At 31.4% G+C, this 8,684-nt stretch overlaps 1 long non-coding RNA gene across 1 annotated transcript; it reads right to left on the bottom strand.

The window, feature by feature from the left end:
- Nucleotides 1-6,007: 6,007 nt before the first annotated feature.
- Nucleotides 6,008-6,478, bottom strand: LOC133801986 (uncharacterized). The gene is made up of 3 exons (XR_009877105.1): nt 6,414-6,478; nt 6,228-6,338; nt 6,008-6,137 (listed from the first exon to the last, which is right to left on the bottom strand). It is a non-coding gene; the product is annotated as an uncharacterized LOC133801986 (long non-coding RNA).
- Between the last annotated feature and the right edge of the window lie 2,206 nt (nt 6,479-8,684).

Raw genomic sequence — 8,684 nt, 5'->3', positions numbered from 1 at the left:
GGACTTGTCCCTTTTTAATCTTGTGAGACTCATCCCTTTTTAATCTTGTGGGACTCGTCCCTTTTTTTAAATCTTGTGGGACTCGTTCCTTTTCAATCTTGTGAGACTCTTTTCTTTTTAATCTTGTGAGACTCGTCCTTTTTTAATCTCGTGAAAATTATGATAAGAGTCACTTTCTCTAACATAATCATAATACATAAGCTGCTAACATAATACATAATAACTGTGGGACTTGTCCCCTGGTGGCCTTACCCCAGGCAACATCTGTTGGCATGTCTACCTTGCCACGTCTTCCCTAGTGTTACATCATACCTTAGTAACACTTCTATTTCTAGTGCTATGTCATACCTTAGTAGCACAAATGTTATGTCATACCTTAGTAACATTTCTATTTTGATGCTATCTAACTTTCTTACCTCAAGTGCAAGCACATAAATATCAACACTGCTTCACAAAGAGCCTCTTAATAGTGTAGAACGAAACTTAGCACCAGGGATAAGCTTCTTGACACTCTAGTCAGCTCCACAATGACCTCTAATCTTGAAGACTTAGAGACAAAGAAAACTTGGAACTTGCTACAACCTCTATAGGTTGCAATTTAGGGTTTTGAAAACTAAGAGAGAGAGAGAGAGAGAGAGAGAGAGAGAAAGGCTTGAGGATGTATTTATAGGTGATTACTAGATTAAGGAAAATAAAATGGAAGAATCTAGATTAATTTTCGTAATCATTAGCTTCTGTAACTTCGGGCCCACTTTTGACTATGATAACCCGTGAAATAGGCCACAATCTCTTCTATAAAGTTGTAGGTCTTTAAATTAGCTTTCCAATGATATCTAATTTTCCTAAATCGAAGTTCTATAACTCCTGTTATGGCCAATTTTCTGGGTCTAGGTACACAGTTACTGAATTTCTAAACATGGAAACTTGCTCTACACTCTCTCATTACCTCTTTCATAAATCTTGTTCCTGGTCTTAAGCGAGACTTCATTCATGCATACTCATATTTTTTTTTATTCTAAAATAATATAAGGTAAATAAAATAAAACACCCAAAAATTTCTATCATCACATATTCTTTCCTTTTTTCTTGAATCATAGCCAAGGCAAATAACCTCACTTGCCCTTGCCTTTCACCATATGATAGAATTTATAAAACACTCAAGAAACATGCATAAATATCAATATAAAATCCCAGATCCTAATCATGTTACTAAAAGTTGTTCAATATAAAATCCTAAATCATATTTCTATAGATCATTTGCTAAATCAAATATTATAGCAGACAGAATAGAATGATACATATATATAGGGGACCACAAACCTAATTTACAATTAGTGATTTCCAATTTTTCCCATTATAAAATTAAAAATTCGATTTCCTATTTCTCACATTAAATCCATGACACTTTAATATCCTATGATATTTATCTGAATTTTGTATCACACTTTATAATAGCATTATATATTATACATATGTGCCCATAAATAGGATTTTAATCCAACAATCGCCCACTTGGGTAACATATGATTCCTTATAAATGTAAAACCTTATGGGCTCAAAATTTGCTATCATATAAAGGTATTCTTTAACAATCTCGTCCATCAACCATATCCATATAGGATCAAAGCGGTGTTTGTCATATTAATCATGAATAAACCCATCAATGGTCACATATACAAATATAGTCAAATGACATAGATCAATCATAGATGAGTAGCATGAAAGTTACATGCAATGTGAACCAAACATGTCTATTTCCAACTGGTCCTCCTTAAACTTTAGTGAGGTCAGAATAAAAAAAAAACAGAGTGAATAGTCTAAAAAGCTTCATTTTTTATCAGAAAATAACCAAATACATAAATGTCTGAAATAAACATAAAGAAAATAAAATCCAAACTCCCACTAAACACTACTACAAAAAAGGGCAATTGTGTCAGTCAAACGCGCCAGTCAACTGTGTTGACTGACGCTGTTGACCAAGAATTAGCATTTATGGAAGTTGGGCACTGCCACAAATGTGGGGACAATTGCTTCATAACACACACTGACGGCGTTGAGTGGGACCGTTTGCGTCAGTAGGCCACTGACGGTAACAACCCATTTGCGTCAGTGGGACACTGATGTAACCGCAAAAGTAAAATGCGCGTTTTAATTTTGCATTCACTGACGCAAACGGGCCGTTACTGTCAGTGGGCCACTGACGCAAATGCCCCGTTCAGTGATTTAAATCCATTTTGTCCTCGTCATAGCCACATTAACCTAAAAAGTTTCAGAGGAAAAAATGGAGAAAACCAGTGGCGCCCATTTCAATTTTCCCTCATTTTGGTAAGCTTTTTTCATTTTTTTTTTCAATTTTAATGTTAAAATAACGATGTATATATGTTTATGAATCTTATACATAGTTTTTTTAAAAAAAAAAATTTGTATAAATTTTGTATTTTTGAAGATTATTGTTGAAAACCCATAAACTTAGATTTTTGGGGTTTTCTAATTCAAGAACCCACATTGCTCAATTACCACAAGTAAGTGCAATTTTATTAATTTATATGATTTAAATTTAATTTTTGTGAATTTTTTTATAAATTGACTATATTTCAGATTTTTTTTAATTTTTGGATAGTTTTATATTAATGGTTATGTAATTGTTTTAGGTTTAAACTTTGCATTTTAATATTTTATTTTTTTAGAATTTTTTTTATTATAATTGCTTTATTTTTTGTTAACTTTTTCAATTTTTTTTAAAATTTAATTTAATTTCGAATTTACTTATGTAAATGATTATATATATATTAATGTATATATTTTGTATAAGTTTCACTTTATTAATTATTTAGTTTGAATATTTTGAGTAAATTTTTGTTTATATTTTGTTAACTTTTTAAATTTTGGGTTTAATTGGTTAAATATGTATATATTTAATTGTTTTTTTTTCTTTAAGTTATATTTTATTATTGATTTAGTTAGGATATTTGTAGTCGATTTTTCTTTATGTGATTTGTTAACTTTTTTAAAAAAAAAATTATTTTATTTCACGTTAAGTATTTAAATGAGTACATATAACAAATTATTTATTTTCTTTAAGCACTTTATTGTTTATTTAGTTACAATATAGCTTTAATATATTTTTCTTTATATATTGTCAACTTTTTTATTATTTTTTTGTTTATTGTTATATTTGAGTAGGTATTTTGTTGACAACTTTGTTGGTGAGATCAAGCTTTGGAGGATTTTATATTAGAGGTAATATTTTAAACCTTAATTTATAATTAAGATATTGAACTTAGTGGAATGTATGAATTATAAAATAGTGGAGATAGGTTCTGGGACTGTGTGCTATGGTGATATAAGGCTGTAATTATGCATGTTTGATTGATTAATTGGTTTGTTGTGTTTATGTGATGAATATAGGTCTATTTAAATTTTGGGAAATATGATAGAAATAGGAGAAATGCTGCCCTTTTTTTTTTTAAGATTTAGTAATATGAGAATTATGCATGTTTGATTGATTTGTTGAATATTTTTGTGTATACCATGTGTTGTATACATGCACGTTTTAAATTTGGAAAATGTGATAAAAATAGGGGAAATGTTACCCAATTTTTTTTTTTGGACATATTGTATCCTTTATTTACTTGTCAATTATGTAATCCACCAACCTAATTGTTAATGTTTGTTGCTTTGTTTGTTTTTTTGTTTTTTTGTGTAAAGTTTGACAATGGATAGAGATTGGATGTTAGCAGATAGGTTATCCGTGAAATATAGGAATAGAGTTGAGTTTTTCTTGGAATTTTGTGCAAGAAATACTCAATCTCCTAATAGTATTCTTTGTCCTTGTGTTAAGTGTGGTAACGTTGTGAGGATGCCAATTTTCAAAATATAAGATCACTTATTTAGGAATGGAATAGACAAAAGTTATAAAGTATGATTTTTGCATAGAGAAAGAATGAAAGTCACTGATGAGGGACCATCTAAGAATAATAAGTATTTTGATGTGGATTACGAAGTTGATGATATTGCAGAATTGATTGATGATGCACAATATGAATCACATGTGGATCCAATTAAATTTCAGTCAATCTTAGAAGATGCTGAGAAACCTATTTTCCCTAATTGTATAAGGTTCACTAAATTATTGGCACTACTTAGGTTGTATAACTTAAAAGCCAAACATGGGTGGAGCAATAAGGGAATGACAGAGTTGTTAACATTTTTAGGAGAATTATTACCCGAAGGTAATGAAATGTCGTCTTCATTTTATGAAGAAAAGAAGACATTGCGTTCTTTATGCATGCAATATGAAAAAAATACATGCTTGTCCTAACAATTGCATCTTATATCGAAAGATATTTGTTGATGCAATTGCATGTTCGACATGTGGCGAGTCTAGATGGCAAAAGAAAAAAAAATTGAGATGCTAGAAAAGGTGTCCTTGCAAAGGTTTTATGGTATCTACCACCGATACCTCGTTTGCTTAGGTTGTACTGAAATGATGATCATGCTAAAAATTTAATTTGGCATGCCAAAGATAGAGTAAAGGATGGCAAGCTAAGACATCCAGCTAACTCGCTAGCTTGGAAAACAGTAGATGTTAAATGGCCTGAATTTGGCAATGAACCGAGGAATATTCGTTTGGGCCTCTCTGCTGACGGAATTAATCCATACACTTCCTTAGTAGTAAATATAGTTGTTGGCCTGTAATGCTAGTCATCTATAATCTACCGCCATGGTTGTGCATGAAGAGGAAGTTTACCATGTTGATCTTATTGATATCTGCTCCTAAACAACCTGGAAATGATATTGATGTATACCTAGCTCCTTTAATTGATGATTTGGGCACATTGTGGTATGAGGGGGTTAATGCTTACGATGCTTATAAGAAATAAAATTTTAATCTTAAAGCAGTGTTGTTGTGGACTATTAATGATTTTCCAGCCTTTGGTAATCTTTCTGGATTTAGTGTGAAAAGGTACAAGGCATGTCCCATTTGTGAAGAAGGGACTCATTCTGAATATTTAAAATATTCTAGAAAGATTTATTATATGGGATACCAAAAGTTCTTATCCGAAAAACATAAATTTTGAAGTTTGACAGATGCCTGTAATGGTAAACCTAAATTTGGAAATGCTCCACCACCTTTACTTGGAGGACAATTGTTAACAAAGTTGAACAAAGTCCAATGCAAGTTCGGTAAGCCTAGAAGTTATACAAATAAGAGAAAAAATGTTAAACGTGAAAAAAAGGAGGTTGTAGATGGTGCGACAGGTTGTTCGACACTACAAGAAAAAATTCTTTTAATAACACCGAAAATGTGTTATCAAAACATACCATAACACTTTTTGATGTGTTAAGACCGACTATGTTATCGTAGGTCAGGGTACTTTACATAACACTTTATCATTGTTATACAGATGTGTTATTATACTATCAACGATAACACAATTTCTGTGTTATTTTAATAAATAGATAAGTGTTTAATTATGTTATTCGTAGTCGATTATATAACACATTTCAATACTTATAAATTTGTGTTATACTACACTTTAGTATAACACTTTTTTTGTGTTATACTACAATTCAGTATAACACATTTTTTGTGTTATACTACACTTTAGTATAACACATTATTTGTGTTATACTACACTTTAGTATAACACATGTGTTATATTAGCTTAGAGAAACATAATCTATTTTTACTTACGCAAAACTAGGAAAACAAATATGAAAGTTGAAGCCAAATAAGGTAACATAAATAGATTTTTATTAATTACTCAAATGTAATTACAATATTTAGTCTACTAGTCTAGGCTTAAGAAATCATATTACAACATAATTTATGCCCAATTCAGATTCCTTTATCACTAAATACAAAACAAGAAATGTATACAAAAATTAGTGAAATACATTCTTCCATTCTAAAGGCCTCAACTACAAATGTTGTTAAGAATTGCTCCAAAGAAATCATCTCAATATACCTGCACATTGTAAAAACAAAAGTTCTTTTATTATTAAGAACACAAGACTTAAGCTAGTTTCCACCTGTAAGAATATAAAGTAAATCAACTTGAAAGAAATTATCTAGTTTTCTCCAAACTCACAGGATTAAGACCAAGCAGCTTTTGATTGGCTAGAGCTACAACCTAGAGAGAAGAAGGACAAATATAAATGAATTAAAAAAAAAGCTTACTAAATCAGGAATAGTATAGGGATTACAAGTACTAAAATTTTACAGAAAATGCTTAATTTATTTCATAGTAATCAATCTGAGAAGCATCTAAACCAGCATTTGAAATAGCTTTTGGTATCACAAGGGCTGGAGCAGTTGTAAAGAATTCAGGTGCCTGCAAAGATAATCTTCTTTGAGCTATGTTTCAGCAACAGTAAAATAGAACTAGGAAGCCAATTCATTGGAGTACCTGAGCTGCATCAGCATAGCCCTTAATCTCTGCAATTACTTGCAATCCAAGTTGAAGTGCCTTCTATCCACTCACTAGGAGTTACCTCTTAATATTCTAATCTCGGCTTTATTCTTTGCATCAATATCTCGATGGCTTTCCAGTTTCTTTGAAAGTGTTATGCTTCAAAAACAGGTCAGTAAATGCCACCCTCAAGTTCTTAACCTCTCTATCTAATTCACTTGGTGTCCTTTGCCTGTAAGATCCTAGAAAATGGAGTAGGATCCACCAAAAACTGAGATAAGTCTACAAATAAGTGCTTAAAGTATCATACAGAAATAAAACTGTAAAACCCATATAGCTCTTACCATTTTCTGAAAGCTTTTTCAAGACTACAGTATGTATTCCGTCTTTTAGATACCACAAATTGTCAACAACAGCAACTAAATTACTTAAGATGTTCTTAGTCTGTTCAGAGGCTCTCTGTTGATCACCTTCCATCTGTTTAGGAAGGTCACATAAAGATGAACTTTCTGTTGCACCAGTTTCCGTAAGACGACTAAGAAAAGCCTCATGAAAAGTAGATTCAGATTCATCTGAAATACAGTATAAAACTTCCTTATCAACAAACACTTCAAACACTATTTCCCTGATGTCACTTCCAGTTTGCAAGCATGGGTTATAGAGCCCTTATAGGTGCAAAACAATTAAACTTGTAACTAAACTATACTAAATTTCTATGACTAGAATGATAGTAAATGTAGAAGCAAATATTACATCCTTATGTTGATAAAATAGATCTAATGATCCACAGCACAAAAACCAATTGTTATCTTAAAAAATAAAAACCAATTGTTATCCACAACTTAAAATACAACAAAAAAAATTTAGTCTCATAAGAAAAAGCATTCACTGCCCAAAATAGAAGCAGAGATTAGCTAACTTGTGTATATTTCAAAGCATCTATTCAAACCAATCACGTCACAAGGCATCGGTCGAGTTGGATTAAGGAATAAGGATTGATTTCTCTGTATTTTAAATACCATGCCATTTCTAACTTCCTACAGCTTTAAACAAATAGCACATCTAAAAGACTTTCAGTTGACAAACTAAAAATAACTAGGAAGCAGCCAGTATGGAATAAACACCACAAGGCAAAACCAGAAAACTGCATGATCTCAAATAAAGATGCATAAACGCGATGGGCGATCCTAACAGACAAACAAGAAAAGAAGCTCACCATCTCAAAGCCATCTTAATAGGTGTTGTGAGACAAGACGTAAACACATTGGCAGGAAATTTAGCACTTTGTGGAAGAGTCTCATGTGCTTCACAAGCTCCAAGTAGAATGCAATCCCTTATGGATCCAGAGGAGCTAGAAGCAACCCAATCATGAAGCAGCCAAACCATCAAATCAAGTCACTATATTTACAAATATATTTATATATAAATATCTGAATTACAGATAATGAATTCATGTCACGTAGCACCTTAATTATCAATACATATATCAATTCATTATATGTTTTGAGTTAAAGCTTTACCTCAATAAAAGCATTCATAATATTCCCCCAGCCGCAGAGCAATCAAAAACATATATGGAGAGTGTCTTCAACCAAGAATCAAGGTCACTGATTGGCAAAGGGATATACTGTGTATAGCTCTGCAGTACCAATAACATTGGTGAGAAACCAAGCAAGACTCTAGTGATTGACCTTAAATTAAAGACTCATAAAAGAGTGTCAAAGAAGTAGAAGACCTTATTAAAAACCCAAATTTCACCACTAATGTTTCAAATGCTAATTAAATAGAAATTTACAAAGGAACAATGCTGCATAAATATCCAGTTTTGACATTAGACTCCAAAAAATAACTTAGCAATCCCAAAAAAGAGTCAATCTCTAAATGAGATACAAGTAAACAAAGTAGTCAAATACTAAAAAATATGACTAGTTTCGTGAGTTAGGACTGTGATAATAAAGATTGTGTGGTCACTATCAAACTCTCTCATTGACAAGTTTTTTAAATGAGGCTATCCAAACAGTAACTAAAAATGCAAAAACTTGATAGAAAACCTCAACACATGAACACATGTCAAGTCTTCAGAAATATGCCATTAATTAAAAAGTTCCAGCTTGTTCTTTAAGTACTTTTTTATCACTGATGAGAAGGAAAAAAGTTAGTTCATCTAATTCTCTTTAAAGACTTATTACAAACAGTTTCATGGTTTAATCTAATATTTTGTATCCATTCATGATAAGCACCCAATTAATGAATAAACTACATTTATAC

This window comes from Humulus lupulus, chromosome 9, assembly GCF_963169125.1.
Source record: "Humulus lupulus chromosome 9, drHumLupu1.1, whole genome shotgun sequence".
NCBI lineage: Eukaryota > Viridiplantae > Streptophyta > Magnoliopsida > Rosales > Cannabaceae > Humulus > Humulus lupulus.
This window is presented reverse-complemented; position numbering and strand designations above follow the sequence as displayed.